The 19,791-nt window shown below is 35.6% G+C and overlaps 1 pseudogene; it reads left to right on the top strand.

Annotated features, from left to right (window-relative positions):
* Positions 1-18,835, top strand: part of LOC131183214 (inactive chitinase-like protein 1) — a 35,081-nt pseudogene extending 16,246 nt beyond the window's left edge.
* The last annotated feature ends 956 nt before the right edge of the window (positions 18,836-19,791 follow it).

The following is a 19,791-nucleotide window of genomic DNA, read 5'->3' on the forward strand; positions in this document are numbered from 1 at the left end:
TCATATGATAATCATGTAAAAGTCATAAATAAATATTCACTTTTTCATTCATAAATACAATTTCTACTATTTACATTAATACCAAAATACATTACATAAGTTTCAATTACATATGAGAAAATAAAAGTTAATTACAAAATATCAAAATAAAACCTAGTGTCCTACCAATGCATTGATGACGGTGAGGTGACAAGGACACTATACAGAGCTGCAGGAGGTCTCACCCAGTCTGTGGTCTACCGGGCTCTCGGTCAGTATCTCCAGAACCTACGTGTGGCAAAAGCAACGCGCTAAGCAATAATGCTTAGTGGTGCCAATAATAAAATAAAAAGAAATAACAGAAAATAAATATGCAGTGAATGTATCGATGTCTTATTGCAAATAAATTTTCGATGAGTATTTGTAGTCTTACTTATTTTGTACTTGTTATATTCATTATTTCATTAAATTTATCCACTTTCATTTTTGGTTGCCCAAGTAACCTATACTGGACGACTGGACTGGATAAACGGGTAAACTGGCACTGGGTATCAAGTACCTCGGGCCGTCACACCATCGGTCACATATGTGTCTCCCGGTGTGCAACAGAACAGCTAATAAGCTGTAATAACATTAGGCACAAGGCCAAGTATCAACATAATGTCAGAATGGCTAAAAGCCATGAAATCACAGAATGGCATAATGCCATGTGCAGTACTGCTAACTGAACCCTATTGGCATGCCAAACAATCCAAACCAATCTTGTTAGGTATACTAGGGCATTTGACACTTTTGAATTTTTCAATTTTTGAATTTCAAGTTTTGGTGTTACTATTCCCTTCATTAGTCAACAAAAATGTTGACTTTTGCATAGAAAATAGGTACATTGGTTTTAACACTCCCAACATACCACATTTTGCATTCAAAATTTGTTGGTATTGGTTACCAATACCATTTCTAAGCTTAAAATTAAAGGGGCAGAATTTTCAGTTTTCATACCCTATATTTACTATTCCATTACTTACTGTTGCAGTGGGAATTTGGGAAAATGATAAACATGAAAGTTGTTCCTTATTTTGTCTAGTTGAATTTCTTTTTTTGAATCACTCCATTTGGAGTTTTGTAGCTTAAGTTATGGTCCAAAAACCACAACTGGCCGGATTGGAATTTTTCTGGACTGACCATATCTACAGTGCAGTGAACAGTGACTACAACTCCCTTGTTGGATAGGTTCTGATCATAATTTGGGGTGGATTTCTTCATGAAAGTTGTTGGTCTATATCTTAGCTTGTTTCTGGTAAAATTTCAGGTCAATTGGGCCATTCTACATTGAGTTATGGCCAAATGAAAAATCACTGTTCATTTGGTCATTCTGCAGAAACAGGTTGCAGGACACCCGGATTGGGGCAAGTTTTTGGTCCACTTGGTTTGGTCTTATGGGCATGGTTTCTTCACCAAAGTTGTGCCATTATGTGTCTAGTTTCATGTCCAATTGGCCAAACATCAATTGAACCTCTACAATTCAAGTTATGGCTGCCCAAACCTGCTGGACTCATGTCCAATTCTGCAGGTCACCATGGGCAGCCACACTAAACCTAAATCCCATCACTAAACACACTTCATTTCTTGTTTACCAATAACCAAATGGTCACTAATTAACCATTAAAATGTTCCTACACCATTATAGGATTAAAACCTTAATTTTGTCAAAACCCTAAATTCTCAATTCCTCTATTCTTCCATTAACTTACAATATAAGGTGCTAAGTGTTAATTTCATATCAAAGGACAGCTTTTGAACTCTTTTAATCTAAAAAAAATCATCAAAACTCTCATAAGTTCATGGCTTCCAAAAATGGTAAAAATTCATCATGCAACTTTTGTTTAATTTCACTTAATTTTTACTCTTAATTCCTACTCCACATATGATATACATAAAATTCCTAGAAGGAATTGGCACTAACCTCACTTGTGACCTAACTTGGACTTGCCCAACTTCAAAATTTCCTCAAATTTCTGCTGCTTTATGCCTTCTCAAGGTTTAGGGATAATTTTTTGTGAAGGAAGTTTATGGTTTTGGGGTGGAGAGCTTAGGGAAAATCAAGCTTGAACAAGAGCTTTCATGGAGTTTTTTTCTCCTCTCTCTCTCTCTCAACGTTTCTGCAGCCCAAAGATTGAAGATGGCTGTCCACTTTTTCAATTTTTATCTCTTTTTATTCATGTTTAAGTAGTTTTTAATGATGTGTCAAAATTTGGTTGGGTAAAAATATTTTAATTGCTTCATGCTCATGTCATAAATATGACTTTTATTTCATTTTCTTTTCTTTTCTTTTCTACTCATTTTCAATTCAATTTTTAGCAATATTTATTCATATTTTAGATCATAATAATTATTTACTTAACTGGACAAGTCGGCCAAAAATCGCCTCTGAAGGCGAAATGACCAAAATGCCCTCCGTTTGGCTTAACGGGTCAAAATTGTTTGTACCGATTGAAAAATTTTTCTAAATATTTTCTTGGCATTCTAATGCCATAGGAACCTCAATGACCCTTCTCTGGAGTCCAAAAAATTATTTTATAAAATTTTCCCCTGGTCTAGGGCTCCTAGTTGCGAGAATCGCAACTTCCCACTAGGTTACCCATCGCTAGGGCACCGGCTCATTTAACTTGGTTGTATTTTATTTCTAAAATTTTTCCTAAATTTTTCTTATTAATATTTGAGTTAATTATGGTTCCTCACTTTAGTTTAAATATTTTTCCGAACGTTCTAGTGTCGATCGACGATTCTACACGAATGAGAATGTACGAAGTTGCTACAGGGAGGGTGTTACAATATCCTTTTTCATTTTGAGTTCTTTTGCAAAAAGTTTCAAATATATCAAAGGTTTCATCTTTATGAGCAAGAAAGAAAGTCCATGTGAATCTTGAAAAATCATCAACAATTACAAATGTATATGCCTTGCCTCCTAGACTTCTAAGTGTGATTGGACCAAAAAGATCAAGATGTAGTAATTCCAATGGTCTAGATGTAGTTACAACATTTTTTTATTTAAAAGATGATTTTGTATGCTTACCAAGTGCACAAGCTTTGCATTGAAATTCTTTTTCAAATCTTAGCTTTGGAAGTCCTCTAACAAGGTTCCTTCTAGAGAGTTTAGCAAGTGTACTCATGCTAGCATGTCCTAATTTTCTATGCCATAACCATGCATTATCATCTGAAGTCATAAGGCATGTTTCACAATTTTCTTCAAGACTTGTTAAATCAAGTAGGTAAATATTATCTATTCTAGCACCAGCAAACATAACATTGTTTCCATGAATCTCACAATGTGTAGAAGTAAAAATGACTTTAAAACTATTGTCACATAGTTGACTAACACTTAAAAGATTATACTTTAATCCTTGAACTAATGCAACATTCTCAATGCAAGGATTTTTACCAATAGTTCCACATCCAATAATTTTAGCTTTACTTTTATCACCAAATTTGACATAACCTTCTTCTTTCAAAGTAAGAGAGGAAAACTTTCCTTTATTTCCTGTCATGTGCCTAGAGCAGCCACTATCAATGTACCAATGTTCTGTTTCCAGCATACTCCTTAGGCACACTAAATCGATTAAGCGTTCTTAGGTACCCAAGCAACTTTGGGTCCTTGTGTGTTAGTAATATTAGGTACAGTTCCTTTAGGCACCCATACTTTCTTTGCCTTAAAGGTTCCTTTCCTAATAGGACAAGCATTAATCATATGACCTTTATGATTACAATAAAAGCATGTAATATTTGGTTGAGAAAAGGATGTAGCTTTAACAAAAAATTGTTTGTATTTTTCATACTTCATAAATCCATCATAACCAATTCTAGATTTTTCATTTGTGGATCTTTGATTCCCAAGAAGTATATCAAGTGTTTCTTTTCCTTTTGTAAATTCAGTTAAATCTCTTGTTAAAGACTCAACTTTTCCCTCAAGAATTCTGTTTTTCTCAAGAAGTTGTTCACACACTTCTTTTGATCTTTGAAGCTCATCATTAACTTCCTTAAATAATTTCATTTGAGATTTGTAAAATTCATTTTCCTTTGAAGCCATACTCAAGGAAGTATTTTCTGATTTTAAAGCACTATTTTCATGAACCAAAATTTTGCATTTCTTTTTAAAAGTTCTATATTTATCATATGTCTTTACAAATGCAAGTTCTAATTCATCAACATTAGAAAGTTCAAGATTTACCTCATTTTCACTATCTTCGATGTGTAATCTTTCACCTTTTTCTTCAATTGCCATCATACAAGTGTTTGCAGCTTCTTTGTCACTTGTTTCATCATTTAATGAAGAGTCACTATCACTCCATGTTGCTGCCATTGCCTTTTTGCTTTTATCCTTTCTAAACTTGTTTTTCTTCTTCAATGTAGGACAATTTGGCTTGACGTGGCCTGGTTTGTTACACTCATAACAAACTATTTCACTTGAATGATTTGGAGTCTTTGGAGCATATTTCTTTGTGAACTTCTTGTATTTGCTTCCACCTTTTCTAAATGCTCTTTTGAATCTTTTGACTATCATAGCCATATCTTCATCATCATCACTTGAAGCACTTGAATCATCACTTGAACTAACTTTAAGAGCAACACTTTTCTTTTTCTCATTTACCTTTTCGGATATGAAGGCTATACCTTTTTTTTTTCTTTTGATCACCTTCATTCTCATCTTTCTTATAGATCATCTCTTGTGCAATGAGAGAACCAATTAGCTCATCATAGGTGTATTTTCTAAAATCCTTGGTGTCTTGAATAATAGTAGTCTTTGCTTCCCATGACTTTGGAAGAGATCTCAAAATTTTCTTTACGAGTTCTTATTCCTCAAATCTCTTTCCAAGAGCTTTAAGAAGATTGACAAGATTTGTAAATCTAGTACTCATTTCAGCAATAGTTTCACCAGGTTTCATCTCAAATAACTCATAATCACGGATGAGGAGGTTTGCCTTTGACTCTTTCACCACATCAGTCCCTTCATATGTGACTTCTAGTTTGTCCCATATTTCTTTTGCAGTTTAACATCCTTAAATACAATTATACTCATTAATATCAAGAGCACAATGAAGAATGTTAATAGCATTGGCATTTGTAGAAATTTTCTTGCAATCATTATCATCAAATTCAACTTCAGCTTTAGGAATTTGCACAGTTCCTTCACTGGTTTTATAAGGAATATAAGGACCATCTTTAATTATTCTCCAAGCATCAATGTCAACAGATTGTATAAAGTTTCTCATTCTAGTTTTCCAAAAAGAATAATTTGTGCCATTAAAAAGTGGTGGTCTAGTGATGGAATAAACTTCAGCTAAGGGGGCAGGTATACCAGCTGAGTTTCTAGACGAACTAGCCATGTGTATGGATCACTCTAAGGGGTTTAATCCTCAAGCAAGAGAGACAAGTTCTGATACCAAATTGATGTCCCAAAATATGTCCAAGAGGGGGGTGAATTGGACTTAAAAATAATTTTCGGTTCTTGCTCAAAACCTTTGAAAATTGCAGCGAGGTTCAACTCAATTGACTAATGTGAAATAAGAACAATACAGCTCTATTGACAAGTTAATTCAAAGTTAGGCTATATGTAATCAGTATACTGATCTAACAAATTATATCAGCATTCAGCAGAGATATCAGTAATCTGGATAAGTTTTTAACACAGCAACCAGAGCAGTATACCAAATATACTAACTGACAGCAGATCAAACAACAAGCAGATTAAATCAGATATCAACAGATTTAGCAGTAAACTAATTTTCTCATATTGCAGCAAGATTACCAGCAAATGGCCTCAACTTTCATATCAGCAAAAGCATATCAATCATAAAGTTAAAATGCATAAATGTAAAGAACAAGGGTTGAGAAAATGAACACTGAAATTTTTATAGTGGTTCGGCTCAACTAGCCTACATCCACTCTCTCAAAGATCCCACTTTGAGTCTTCACTTCACTATTCTTCTCTTTTAAAGGCAAGAGACAAAAGCCCTTTACAAATCTTCTCATTAAAGCTTTTACAAGTAGCTTCACACTTCTACCAAGTGTTATCCCAAACACATTATCACAATCAAGCTTCAATAGGTGCTTGAATGACCTCTCATAAATGATAATAATGTGTTTAAAACTCACTCTCACTCAATACAACAGAATCTATAAAGAAGAGATGAGTAAATAAGCCAATGAAGAGCAATAAAACACTTTGAGCACTTTGAATGAAAGCTTTTATGATTTTGAACAGTGGAGAGACTTTCATTAAGTGCAAAATGGCCAAAGGTAGGTGTATTTATAGCTTTGGAACTTTTTGACCATTTGAGAACTCATTTGAACGTTACAATTATGAATTTCAAGAAAATAGCCGTTATTTTGTCTTTTTCTGCGATGTTGTGCAGAGTTGAGACAGTTAGCATACTGGAGAAAATAGCAAACCAGTTAGCATACTAAAATAAGTAGCAAAAAAATTAGCATACCAGAAAAACTTTTCTGCATAACTTTCAAAGCTATAAAACTTTACACCAAATCATAGTCAAATACTTTTTAGGCCAATAATGATGTTTAAAAGAAAAATCTTTTGAGGGATTGAAAATAAGCATCATTGACTTTTACTCCTCAATTCTTTTCACAAGTAATCCTAAAAATAAAACTTAACTTCTATACTATATGTACCTTCAATTCTGATTTTCAATGCAGCCTTAGAAGGTAACCTTTTCTTTTTTTTATCTCCTTTGATTCGTCCTGTGTTATCCTTAGAATGTCATCCTTTCTTCAGAAGCACGAATCCATCATGAAATCCTTGTGTCTTTTTCTTTGAGATGCACAACACTTAAAACAATGTTAGTTTGATTCTAGTTGAGTTTTGGTATCATCAAAATCTATGCTTCTTTGAGCTTGTGGGGTCAACAGATGGTATGTGGATACAGATGCTATCAAAGATTAGAGAAGTAGCTAGAAAAGTACTTGGAGAGTCTAGAGGACATGGACCACTCACAAAAGAGAGATGGTGGTAGAATGAGAAAGTACAAAAGGCGACAAATAGAAAGAGTGAATGGTATAAGAAATTACCTAAGTGTAATAATAATAAGGTTTATGAACAGTACAATATAACAAAGAAAGAGGAAAAAAAAGATGGTTAGTCAAGTAAGAGCGCAGGCCTTTAAAAAGTTATATGAGAAACTTAGAACTAAATAAGGGGAGAAAGATATTTATATATTAGCAAGGAGGAGAGAAAAGAAATGTCAAGATCTCAATCAAGTTAGGTGTATTAAGGATAAAGAAGAAAAAATATTGGTGAAAGATGAGGACATTAAAGAAAGATGGAGAAATTATTTTGATGATCTCTTTAATAATAGTAAAAGTGGTAATAGCATAAATATAGACTGCAAAATAATAGAGAAGAATGTGAATTACACTAGAAGGATTAGATCTTCAGAAGTAAGGGAAGCACTTAAGAGAATGAAAGTGGGTGTCACACCCTACCCCTCTGTAAGGCATAACATGATCCCGTAGTATACCTAATGAATTACCAACTCCGTCTACTGATAACCCATTAAATACACTACAAGGGATTTTAAAAACTTTTCTTACTTCTTTTATAGTGGTGAGCACTATTTACAGGTGTTAAAAACCTTTTTAAACTGAAGTGATAGAACTAACACATTTGAATTATTTGGAATTTCTGTAAAAATTTTGGCAGAGTGCCATCTGTAAAACAGTTCTTCAGAAAACCTGTAAAAAACACTTCAATATATTTCCAAATCTCAACTCCAACATTTTCTCAACACAACACATTTCTCAACTCAAATCCACAGTGATTTTTCAAAGACTGAGATAAAAGAAATATAATACAATTTTTACAAGCCAAAATAACTCATAATTATTTTACAACTTCAATGTACAATTTTTATTTACAACGACTCAAAACCAACAACAATATGTGCATACGGTGAACATACATTACATTACAAAATACAAAATATTGGTATACTCATTATACTCGGTAGTCTCTCGCTGGAGGTACTAGCAGCCTAGTCTGCTGCCCTGTCTGTCTGTCTACCTACGACAGCAATAAAAAGCTATCGCTGAGACAATGTCTCAGTGGTGCACAACATTAACCAAATACAATTTAAATCACAATTCATAAATCATATAAATAGTGGATACTTAAAACCATAGTTAATTTCAAGACAATAATTGTCAACAAGAATTTAAACTCCATTTCTCAATATCACAATAAACTTCAATGAGTCAAATCATGGTTGAATTCAAAAGACAGTATATGTTAATAAGAATTTAAATTCATTTCACAATCTCACAATACATATCAATAAATCACACACAGCTTTAATCATGTTCCCAAGTTCAATTCATCCCAAAAGCCGATGGCTAATGAGGTATTCAATTCATCCCAAAAGTCAATGACTAATGAGGAATAACATAGCTAGCTAGCAAAAATATGAGTACTCATTCTATTCGTCCTCAACAGGCACACACCTCAATACTTCAGCCAGAGAGGGAATTCAATTCATCCCACTAGACAAGCTAGCGAGGAATACAATCAATGTACATGATAGCTGTGGTTTCAAACCAATTACAGTACTTTTCAATCAATAAGTATCCATCAAATATCATTCAAACCATTTTTCACAATTTCACAACTTAAAACAATAATATGCAAATAGTCATAATTTATTCCAATTGAAAATAATTCAAAAGAAATAGTTGTTGTGCACAAACCTCTGATAACTGTCTCTCGGTCTGGACTCAATGTTTCCTTCCCTTTTCCTGAGTCTTTGGTAACTGAGAAACACAATTTGAAGTGTTTCAGTACTAAATTAAACTGTCTCTAATGATAATGTTCGATAAGTAATTCACTGAAGGCTATTATTTACTCAATCACCTAATATACCGACCCTCGATGCATTTTAGGTAAATTAGGTTTTAGTGTCATTAATATGTCACATTCAATAGGGTTTTAGGGTTGGTACGTTTTACCAAACTCATTTCCTTGTTTAGTGCATTTTCTTGCAATTTGCTGGGTTCTGGGATACTAGTTTGACCTAGCCGGACGACCTAGTTCCCTCGGTTTTCGGGTTTCGGTTAAAACTACAAACTTGTAGATCTATGTCTTATGGAACGCGGGGCAAAATTTTAGGTCATTCTGAGTTAAGTAGACCAAGTTATGGTCATTATACTATTGCTGGTCAAATGGCATCAAATTAGGTCAATTTTAGGTCAATTTGGTCAACTCTGGTTCGGCCAGTTTTTGGACCCGAACTTGTGCAAGCTTTTTGACTTACTTCTGGTCATTTCTAGGCTTTGGTGTCTTCATAAGACTTGTAGGTATGGGTCTTAACTATTCATGGTTAAAATTTCAGGTCAATTGGACCTGTTTTGAGTGAGTTATAGCCTAAACACTAACTGCTGCCCGATTGGTCAATTTTCAGGTCTCAATTGCACCTAATCCGAATTGGTCATTTTTCATATCACCTTGCAAGCAGAATTTTGGTATGCTTTCTCAATGAAAGTTGGCACATTTTGTGCCTAGTTTTACCTCCAATTGGTCTCATACCAATTGAGGTTACACATTTAAAGTTATAGGCTAAAATGCATACTGCCCTTAATTACCTTGCTTAAACATACATCAATGACACATTTACCTTACTATATGTTCACTTCCCTTACCAATTCTGTTTTGGTACATTACCAAAACCATATACCACTTCACTTTAAAGTCACTTTGGGCAGATTACAATTATCCTCAATACACCAATTAAAACTCAAATTTACAAAGTCTAAGTACAATCACATATAAACCTAAACATTACTAATTCTTACATACACTTTACACAATCACTCTATATACATATCCATCAATCCTCAATGTCAATATTCTGCCAATACCTTCATAAACACATACATTTATCCAAGAGTCCCAAGGTTGCCGAAAATCTTCACCATGCCAAAGTGTCCTACAATTCATCAATTTCCATTCCAAGTGCACAATCACCATATACATGTGGAATAATTTACTAGGATATTAAATCACCCTAATCAACATCATTTCTCATCAAATATATGTGTAAATATTTCCTTAAATACATAACTCCATGGCTGTCCAAAATGAACATATCAATAACTCCTCAAACTTGAAAATTTTCTTCACAAATCCAACACCCACAACATGTACACAAAGTTTAACAAAACAATATTCAAAAAATGTAAACTTACCTATGGTTGGAACTTGCTAAACCTTGATTAAACTTCTTGATTTTGGTATCAAGCTCTCCCTTATGATGTGTAGACAATTTTTTTATGAAGTTATCTAAGTGATTGGAGTTGAAATGGAGGAGTGGATCAAGCTCATGCAAAAACGGCAATGGTGGTTTTCTTTTCCTTCAATTCGGCTAGGTTAAGGGAAATGGAGAAGATGAAGTATTCAGCTGGTATAGTGGACTTACATCTGCCCCATTTTATGTTTAGTTTATTCATTAGTGGCCCACTCACACAAATAATCATATTATAAGTTAAATTCCCACTTATTCCACATTAAACCCTTAATTCTTGTTATTTACTTTAGGTACCACCAAATTAATTTTTCATTTTATTTTCTAAGTGTAATATTATTTATTTTTAATGGAATTTTAGGTCAAAAGACAATTGGGGATGTCAAATGACCATAATGCCCCTGTTCGGGTTGCATTCCCGATTTTTCGGTAACACCGGGTTTTGTCTGTTTTTCGATTTCTCCCTTTTCTTTGTACTAATTATTTAATTTTTCTTTGATATTTCTAATGATATTTATTCTTCAATAAGAGTCTATTTAAGTCCTAAAAATATTTTCCAGGGTTCCCATGATCCGGGAGCTAGTCAACGGTCCACGCCGTGACTTCCGATCTGATCACCCATCGCTAAGGTTCTCGGCTCGCTTAACTTGGTTACATTTCTTTGCTATTATTTTTCCTTTGTTTTTCTTGTATTTTCTTTTCTTGTATTTCATTATTTTATGTCTCCTCACTCATATTGAAGTGTAGTTCTAGGCATCCTAGCTGTCCGGACAACACTGGTCACCGGAGCAGCAGAACGCACTACCGAACTTAGGGGTGTTACAATTCTCCCCCCCTTAAATAAATTTTGTCTCGAAATTTTACCTGGCATTAGTCTCTGAACAGCTGTGGGTGCTGTCTCCTCATATCCTCTTCACGTTCCCAAGTAGCTTCCTGGCCTGAATGATGGTTCCACAGCACTTTAACCAGGTGTATCTGTTTATTCCTCAGCTGCTTCACCTCATAAGCCAGAATTTCTATGGGTTCTTCCTCATATGAGAGGTCTGGATTTACTTCAATCTCTTCAACTGATAGTACATGAGATGGGTCAGATCTGTACCTCCTTAACATGGACACATGGAAGACACTGTGTATCCTTGCTAGCTCTGGAGGTAATGCCAACCGATATGCCAGAGGACCCACTCTTTCCAGAACCTCATATGGTCTGATGAAACGAGGACTCAGTTTCTCCTTTCTGCCAAATCTCATAATCCTCTTCCAAGGACAAACTTTGAGGAATACCTTGTCACCCACTGCGTACTCAATATCTCTTCTTTTCAGATCAACATAGGACTTCTCATGGTCTGATGCAGCTTTGAGTCTATCTCTAATCAATCTAATCTTTTCCTCTGTCTGCTGGACAATTTCTGGCCCAATCATCTTCCTTTCACCTACTTCATCCCAACATAAAGGAGTTCTGCACTTTCTGCCATACAAAGCTTCATATGGAGGCATCCCAATGCTTGATTGGTAGCTGTTGTTATAAGCAAATTCAATCAAAGGCAAGTGTGTATCCCAACTACCTTCAAATTCAATCACACAAGCCCGTAGCATATCCTCCAATATCTGAATAACCCTTTGGTGGCCATGCATGCGTGGGTGGAATCTTTGTCTTTGAAGTTCAATCTAGTTCCTAGGGCTCTCTGAAGACTACCCCAGAATCTAGAAGTGAACCTAGGATCTCTGTCAGACATAATTGATACTGGCACTCCATGTAGTTTTACAATCTCATATATGTACAATCTGGCCAATCTTTCCAGGCTATAATCCATCCGAACTGGTAAAAAGTGAGCAGACTTGGTCAATCTGTCAACTATAACCCATAGTGCATCATGACTACTCTGTGTCCTTGGAAGTCCTGTAACAAAATCCGTAGTTATTCGTTCCCATTTCCACTCTGGTACTGACAAGGGATGTAACAAACTAGCTGAAACTTGATGTTCTGCCTTTACTTGCTGACAAGTTAGGCATTTGGAAACAAATTCAGCTATATCTCTCTTCATGCCCATCCACCGATGTGCTCTTTCACCCTCTGTACATTTTAGTTCCACCGTGGTGCATAGCAAATGGAGACTCATGTGCTTCCTTCATAATGATCTGTCTCAATTCCACATCACTAGGAACGCACATTACTCTCGATGTAGCAATAAACCATCATCTCTCACGGAGAATTCGGGTTTCTTGCCTGCTGAACTTCTTTCGGTAACCGATATTTTCATCACTCTGAGCGACCATTACGATCGATCGATCAACACTGGCTGTACATGCCATGCAACTACTATCTGTCCCTCATCATCAATCTCTAAACTGGCATGTTGTGCTTTCAATTCATATACCATGGACAAAGGAGAAACTCTGAGACTTGCCATAGTCTTGCAAATTAAGGCGTCAGCCACCACATTTGCTTTTCCTGGCTGATAGTATATTAAGCAATCATAATCTTTGATGAGTTCTAACCATCTCCTCTACCTCAAATTCAATTCCTTCTGGGTGCCTAAGTACTTCAAGCTCTTGTGATCTGTGTAAATGTAACATTTCTCCCCATACAAATAGTGTCTCCAGATCTTCAGAGCAAAAACAATAGCTGCTAGCTCCAGATCATGTGTTGGGTAGTTCCTCTCATGCGGTTTCAGCTGGCGTGATGCATAAGCAATGACATTCCGATCTTGCATTAGTACACAGCCTAACCCATTGTGAGAAGCATTACTATAAACTGTGTATTCTTTACCCGGAGCAGGTAAGGTGAGGACTGGAGCTTCAGTCAAACACCTCTTTAACTCATCAAAACTTTGCTGGCATTTATCATCACTGAAATTTTACATCTTTCCGGCGGTTTGGTCGGTGGAGAAGATAACATAGAGAACCCCTTCACAAACCGACGGTAATATCCGGCTAAACCCAGCTGCGAATTTACGTGATATTCTGGCGGCTTCCAATTAAGGATAGCTTCTACCTTCTTTGGAACTACCTTGATCCCTTGGTGACACAACATGTCCCAAAAGGAGATTTCTTTCAACCAAAATTCACATTTCGACAATTTGGCGTATAGTTGTTTCTCCCTTAAAGTCTGCAGTACAATTCGCAGATGTCTGTCATGCTCCTCTGCATTCCTTGAATATATCAAAATGTCATCAATAAACACCACCACAAATTGATCAAGATATGGTCTGAAGATAGTGTTCATAAGATCCATGAAAGCAGCTGGAGCATTTGTTAACCCGAATGGCATTACTAGAAACTCATAGTGTCCATACCGAGTTCAAAGCGATTTTGGAATACTCGCTCTTGCACCTTCAACCGATAATAACCGGATCGCAAATCAATTTTGGAGAATACAAATGCACCCTTCAATCGATCAAAGCGGATCATCAATGCGAGGCAATGGATATCTGTTCTTTATTGTCACCTTATTCAACTGCCGGTAGTCAATGCATAAGCGGAGAGTACCATCCTTCTTCTTAACAAACAACACTGGTGCTCCCCAAGGTGACACACTAGGGTGGATGAAGCCCTTTTCAAGTAGTTCTTGCAGTTGTATCTTCAACTCCTTTAACTCTGCTGGTGCCATTCTGTATGGCGTTATGGAGATTGGATCCACACCAGGCATAACATTAATTTCAAACTGCACTTCTCTTTTTGGAGGTAATCCTGGCAATTCATCAGGAAACACATCTGGAAAGTCATGTACTGTAGGGATGTCCTTCAATGTTGGACTCCCCACTTAGGTGTCTACCACATGTGCCAAGTATGCTTCACACCCCTTTCTGATCATTTTTCTGGCTAGTGCAGCCGAAATAATATTTAATGGCAATAACTGCCTTTCCCCATGTATTACCACATCACTGTACTGAGGAAGGCCAAAAGTGACTGTCTTCAGCCTACAGTCAATCATGGCATGATGCCTAGTAACCAATCCATGCCCAAGATGATATCATAATCTCTGAAGGGCATTTCAATGAAATCAGACAGGAAAGTGTGTCCTTGGATCACCAAAGGACAATCTCTATACATTCTATTAACCCTGACTTGCTGTCCTAGTGGACTTGTTACTAGCACCTCAAAGTCCATTTTTGTACATGGAACAGCAATGCAATCAATGATGCTAGCACTCACATAAGAATGGGTAGAGCCCGGATCAAATAACACAAACACATTTTGGTTAAAAGTTGAGAAGGTACCAGCCACAACATCAGATGTCTCGGCCTCTTCCCTCTGTCTCATTGCATACATTCTGATTGGAGCACTGTCTTGCTCTGATTGTTTCACTGTGCCTTGGCTGCCTGCTGGGCTACCTCTACCCCTGCCTCTACCTCTGCTAGGTGGTTGTGAACTTCTAGTGACAGTGGCTCAAGGCGACTCTTCTGCAGTAGTAGGAGGTGGTCCAACTCTGCGACTACTGGTGCAATCCTTGGCAAAGTGTCTTGTGCCTCCACAGTTATAACAGGCTCCAATAGCCTTATAGCATATCCCACCATGATTTTTTCCACAAGTTTCACATTGGCGGGGAGGGTAGGAACTTCTGGTACTCTGCTGACCAGATAGGGGAGGTCTCTGTCCTGAATATCTTCCCCTACCAGATTTCTTGCCACCTCTGCCATGTCCCCCATAGTTCTTCCTCTTCCCAGTATGACCACTGGAACTCTGTTCTACTGACTTTCCCTCTTTATCTGTCTTCTCTGATTTCTTTTTCTCAGGAGCAGTCTCAATCTCAATTCTTTCTAACTCTAGAGCTTGAGAAATAAGTTCAGAGAAGTTAGTGTGTTTGAAGCCGACTACTTGTACTCTGATACTGGGCTTCAAGCCAGTTTCAAACCTCTTGCATCTCTCCCTGCTGGTAGAGAGTAGACTCACTGCATAATGGCTAAGGCGGGAAAATTCCCTTTCATATTCAGCCACTGATCTGTTCCTCTGTTTCAGACATAAGAACTCTTGCAACTTCTGGTCTACATAAGCATCAGGGACATATTTCTGTCTGAATTCCCTGAGAAAGTCATTCCATGTTAATATTGCTGGTTCTACCAGACTGTGGGGAATGATTTTCCACCAGTCATAAGCATCCCCCTGTAACAAAGACACTGAGTATTCAAATCTGAGCTCCTCTGTGCAATGCAGTTTCTTGAATACCCTATCCATCCTCTCTAACCACTGTTCAGCTTCTAGAGGATCTACTGTCCCTTTGAACTCTGTAGCCCCATATTTCATCAATTTATCATACTGCCTAGTAGGAGACTGTGGTTGTACCACTGGTGTCTGTATTGGGACTTGAGTAGGTACATTACCAGCCATTTGTTGGAACATTGCAGCCATCTGTGGCGAATCGAGTAGGAAATCTGCGATCAGAGGCTGGTCTTTCTTGAACCACTAACATTATGTAGGCCTGGGGCATCCCCTTGCACCTCAGCCTCAATAGATTGATCGACTGAACGATCACCCTCTTCCATAGTCAATGTGAGGATTTTAGATCTCCTGAACAAATAACACAAGGAGATTTCCTCCCGTTAGTGCATATTTATAATGTAATGTACTGTATGTATCAAACAATGATATTGAGCAGTTGTACTATGAAGAAAGAATATTCAAGTAACATGTGAAAACAGAATTTAAAAACTTTACTCTGATACCACTAAAACATGTCACACCCTACCCCTCTGTAAGGCATAACATGATCCCGTAGTATACCTAATGAATTACCAACTCCATCTATTGATAACCCATTAAATACACTACAAGGGATTTTAAAAACTTTTCTTACTTCTTTTACAATGGTGAGCACTATTTACAGGCATTTAAAAACTTTTGTGAACTGAAGTGATAGAACTAACACATTTGAATTATTTGGAATTTCTGTAAAAATTTTGGCAGAGTGCCATATGTATTTTGGATAAAATAGTTCTTCAGAAAACCTGTAAAAAGCACTTCAATATATTTCCAAATCTCAACTCCAACATTTTCTCAACACAACACATTTCTCAACTCAAATCCACAGTGATTTTTCAAAGACTGAGATAAAAGAAATATAATACAATTTTTACAAGCCAAAATAACTAATAATTATTTTACAACTTCAATGTACAATTTTTATTTACAACTTCCCGGTGCGGTCACCCATCGCTAGGGTTCTCGGCTCGCTTAACTTGGTTAGATTTCTTTGCTATTATTTTTCCTTTGTTTTTCTTGTATTTTATTTTCTTGTATTTCATTATTTTATGTCTCCTCACTCATATTGAAGTGTAGTTCTAGGCATCCTAGCTGTCCGGACAACAGTGGTTACCGGAGCAGCAGAACGCACTACCGAACTTAGGGGTGTTACAGTGGGTAAAGCCTGTGGACCCGATGGAATACTAATTGAAGTGTGAAAGTGTTTGAGAGATGTGGAAGTGGCATGGTTAACTAAATTATTTTATAAGATTCTAAACTCAAAGAAAATTCCTAATGAATGGAGGAGGAGTATTTTAGTACCTATTTTTAAAAATAAGGGAGACATACAGAGTTGCTCAAACTATAGAAGAATTAAACTCATAAGCCATACTATGAAGTTGTGGGGGAGAGTTGCAGAACATCAACTACGCTATGACACTTCTATCTCTCCCATCAATTTGACTTCATGCCCAGTTGTTCAACTATGGAAGTGATCTTTCTCATTAGAAGCTTAATGAAGAAATATAGAGATAGGAAGAAAGATCTACATATGGTTTTTATCGATTTAGAGAAGGCTTATAATAGTGTTCTAAAAGATGTCTTATAGAGAATGTGAGAACAAAAGAGGATATCTATTAGGTACATACAAGTGTTGAAAGATATGTATGAAGGAGCGACTACTATTATGCGCATAGTGAGAAGAGACACAAGAGATTTTCCTATCTCAGTTGAATTACACCAAGGTTCAGCTGTGAGCCCTTCTCTTTTTACATTAGTTCTAGATGAATTGATGAAACATATATAAGAGACTATCCCTTGGTGCATGATATTTGCGAACGATATAATTCTGATAGATGAGACGCGAGAGGGAGTCAATAGAAAGCTATAGGTTTGGAGAAATACTCTAGATTCAAAGGGCTTTAAGTTAAGTAAAACGAAGACAAAATGCATGCATTGCAAGCTTAGTGAAGGCCGAACTTATGATAGGGAATGAGTTAGTTTGGATGGAATGGTATTGACTCAAAGTAATCACTTTAAATGTCTCGGCTTCATCCTTCCAGTAGATGGGGAATGTGAGGAGGATATTAGTCACAGGAATAAAACCAGATAGTTGAAGTGGAGATGGGCCAAGGGAGTTTTATGTGATTGCAAGATTCCCAATAAGTTAAAAGAAAAATTTTACCATATAGCCATACGACTGGCCATGTTATATGGTAGTGAGTGTTGGGAAATAAAGGAGCTATATGTGTCTAAGATGAGAGTTACAGAGATGAGAATGTTAAAGTGGATGAGTAGCCACACTAAACTAGATAAAGTCCACAATGTGAGTATTAGAGAAAAGGCAGGAGTGGTGCCAATTGAGGATAAGTTGAGAGAAGGGAGACTGAGGTGGTTTAGTCATGTGAAACATAGACATATGAAGGCTCCAGTTAGACAAGTAGAGCACATTGGGTTAGAGAATAGAAAGGAAAGAAGGGGTAGACCTAAACTGACTTGGAGGAGAGTAGTACAACATTACTTAAAAGCATTACACATTTCTGAGAATTTAACCCAAAATCATTTAAAGTAGAGAAAGAGAATCTATATAGCTGACCCAAATAAATTTTTGGGATAAAAGCTTAGTTGAGTTGAGTTGAATAACTTAAATTAATTTAAAGATTAATCACCTTAATTAGTATAGTATGTAATTAACAGAGAAATTTGTGTTGGTGATGCATTTTAGGAGGGTGGTCATCTGCACCAGATGGACCATATGCTTGGGGATATTGCTATAAGGAGGAAATATATAAAGAGGATTGTTGTTCTCCAAGTACCGATTATCCTTGTGCTCCTAGCAAGCAGTATTACGGTAGAGGTCCCGTCCAACTTACATGGTAGGTTTTCTTTGGGAACATAAATTTGATGTTAAATACATAAATTTTATTATTATAATAAAAAAATTAAATTAATTACTTGTTTATGTAATTTAGTCCATGTCTAACGTAAAATTCTTTATAATATTATGTATATTATAAATGATATAGGAATTATAATTATGATCAATGTGGGCAAATCTTAGGATTAAACCTATTGAATGATACAAACCTTGTGGCGACAGATGCAGTCATTTCCTTCAAGACAGCAATTTGGTTTGGATGACACCACAATCTCCAAAGCCTTCCTACCACAACGTTATTACGGGACAATGGTCAGCCTCCAACAATGATATTTCAGCCGGAAGACATCCAGGTTATGGTGTGATAACAAATATTATCAATGGTGGCCTTGAATGTGGTATAGGCCAAGATACTAGGGTTGAAGATCGCATCGGATTCTACAAGAGATATTGTGATATATTTGGAATTGGCTATGGCGGCAATCTTGACTGCTACGATTAAAGGCCATTTGGGAATTGACTTTGAAACTTAGTAGATGAAATATAATTAATTTTCATGTTATACAGGAAGAAATAAATAAATGAATAAATAAAAGAAACATCTGCCTTTGATGTTTAAATAAAAATTACATCTGGCTTCGATGACAAGTTTGGGTAGTCTTCACAAATGCCATATTACCGTTTTAAATAAAAATTTGCACACATTTAAAGTGTTTTTTTTTTTAATCTGTTATTCCTCATTTTTCAAAGAAATAAGTACAATTAATTTTTAAAAAATGTAAAATTATTTTTTATGCTTATTGTTTAAAAATACGTAATTTTAATATAAATAATAGTTATTTTATGTAATTATGATTGAATACTTAAATTTATTTAATTATATACAAACAATTTTTTTAAAATAATACAAGTTTGTACTAATTAGTATTAACATATTCTATAAATATTTTTTCATGTCCGACATAGCCCTGTTAATTTCTTTAAAATCTTTATTAATTAGTTTATTTTTAAATTTTAAAAAGAAAATAAAGATTAATAAAAAGAAATTTTAATGGAAAATGATAATCAATCTTGTATACTTGTGCAATTTGTATTCAAGATTATTAATATAAAGGATATTTTCACGTTAACTTGTTATTACTTATTTATTGTGAATATCACTTGCAACATTTTTTTATTCAATTGCTTTTTTTTTTTTTACAAATTTTTATCCAATTATTCAGCGCAAGAAAATGTAACCTTAGAATAAAAAAAGATACATTTAAATAATGCTGTAGGAATGAAAAATTTAAAATTTCAATTGCAAATTGCCACGTAAATTTTAATTAACAATTTTTAAATTAAATTAATTTGTTTAGATAAGTCTATTTAAATATTGTCATATATTTGGTAAATAGATAATTAAAATATGTCATGTCAATTATTAAAATATTTCCTACTTTGAACTGCACCTGAAGA

This window comes from Hevea brasiliensis, chromosome 1 (genome assembly GCF_030052815.1).
Source record: "Hevea brasiliensis isolate MT/VB/25A 57/8 chromosome 1, ASM3005281v1, whole genome shotgun sequence".
In the NCBI taxonomy this organism is placed as follows: domain Eukaryota; kingdom Viridiplantae; phylum Streptophyta; class Magnoliopsida; order Malpighiales; family Euphorbiaceae; genus Hevea; species Hevea brasiliensis.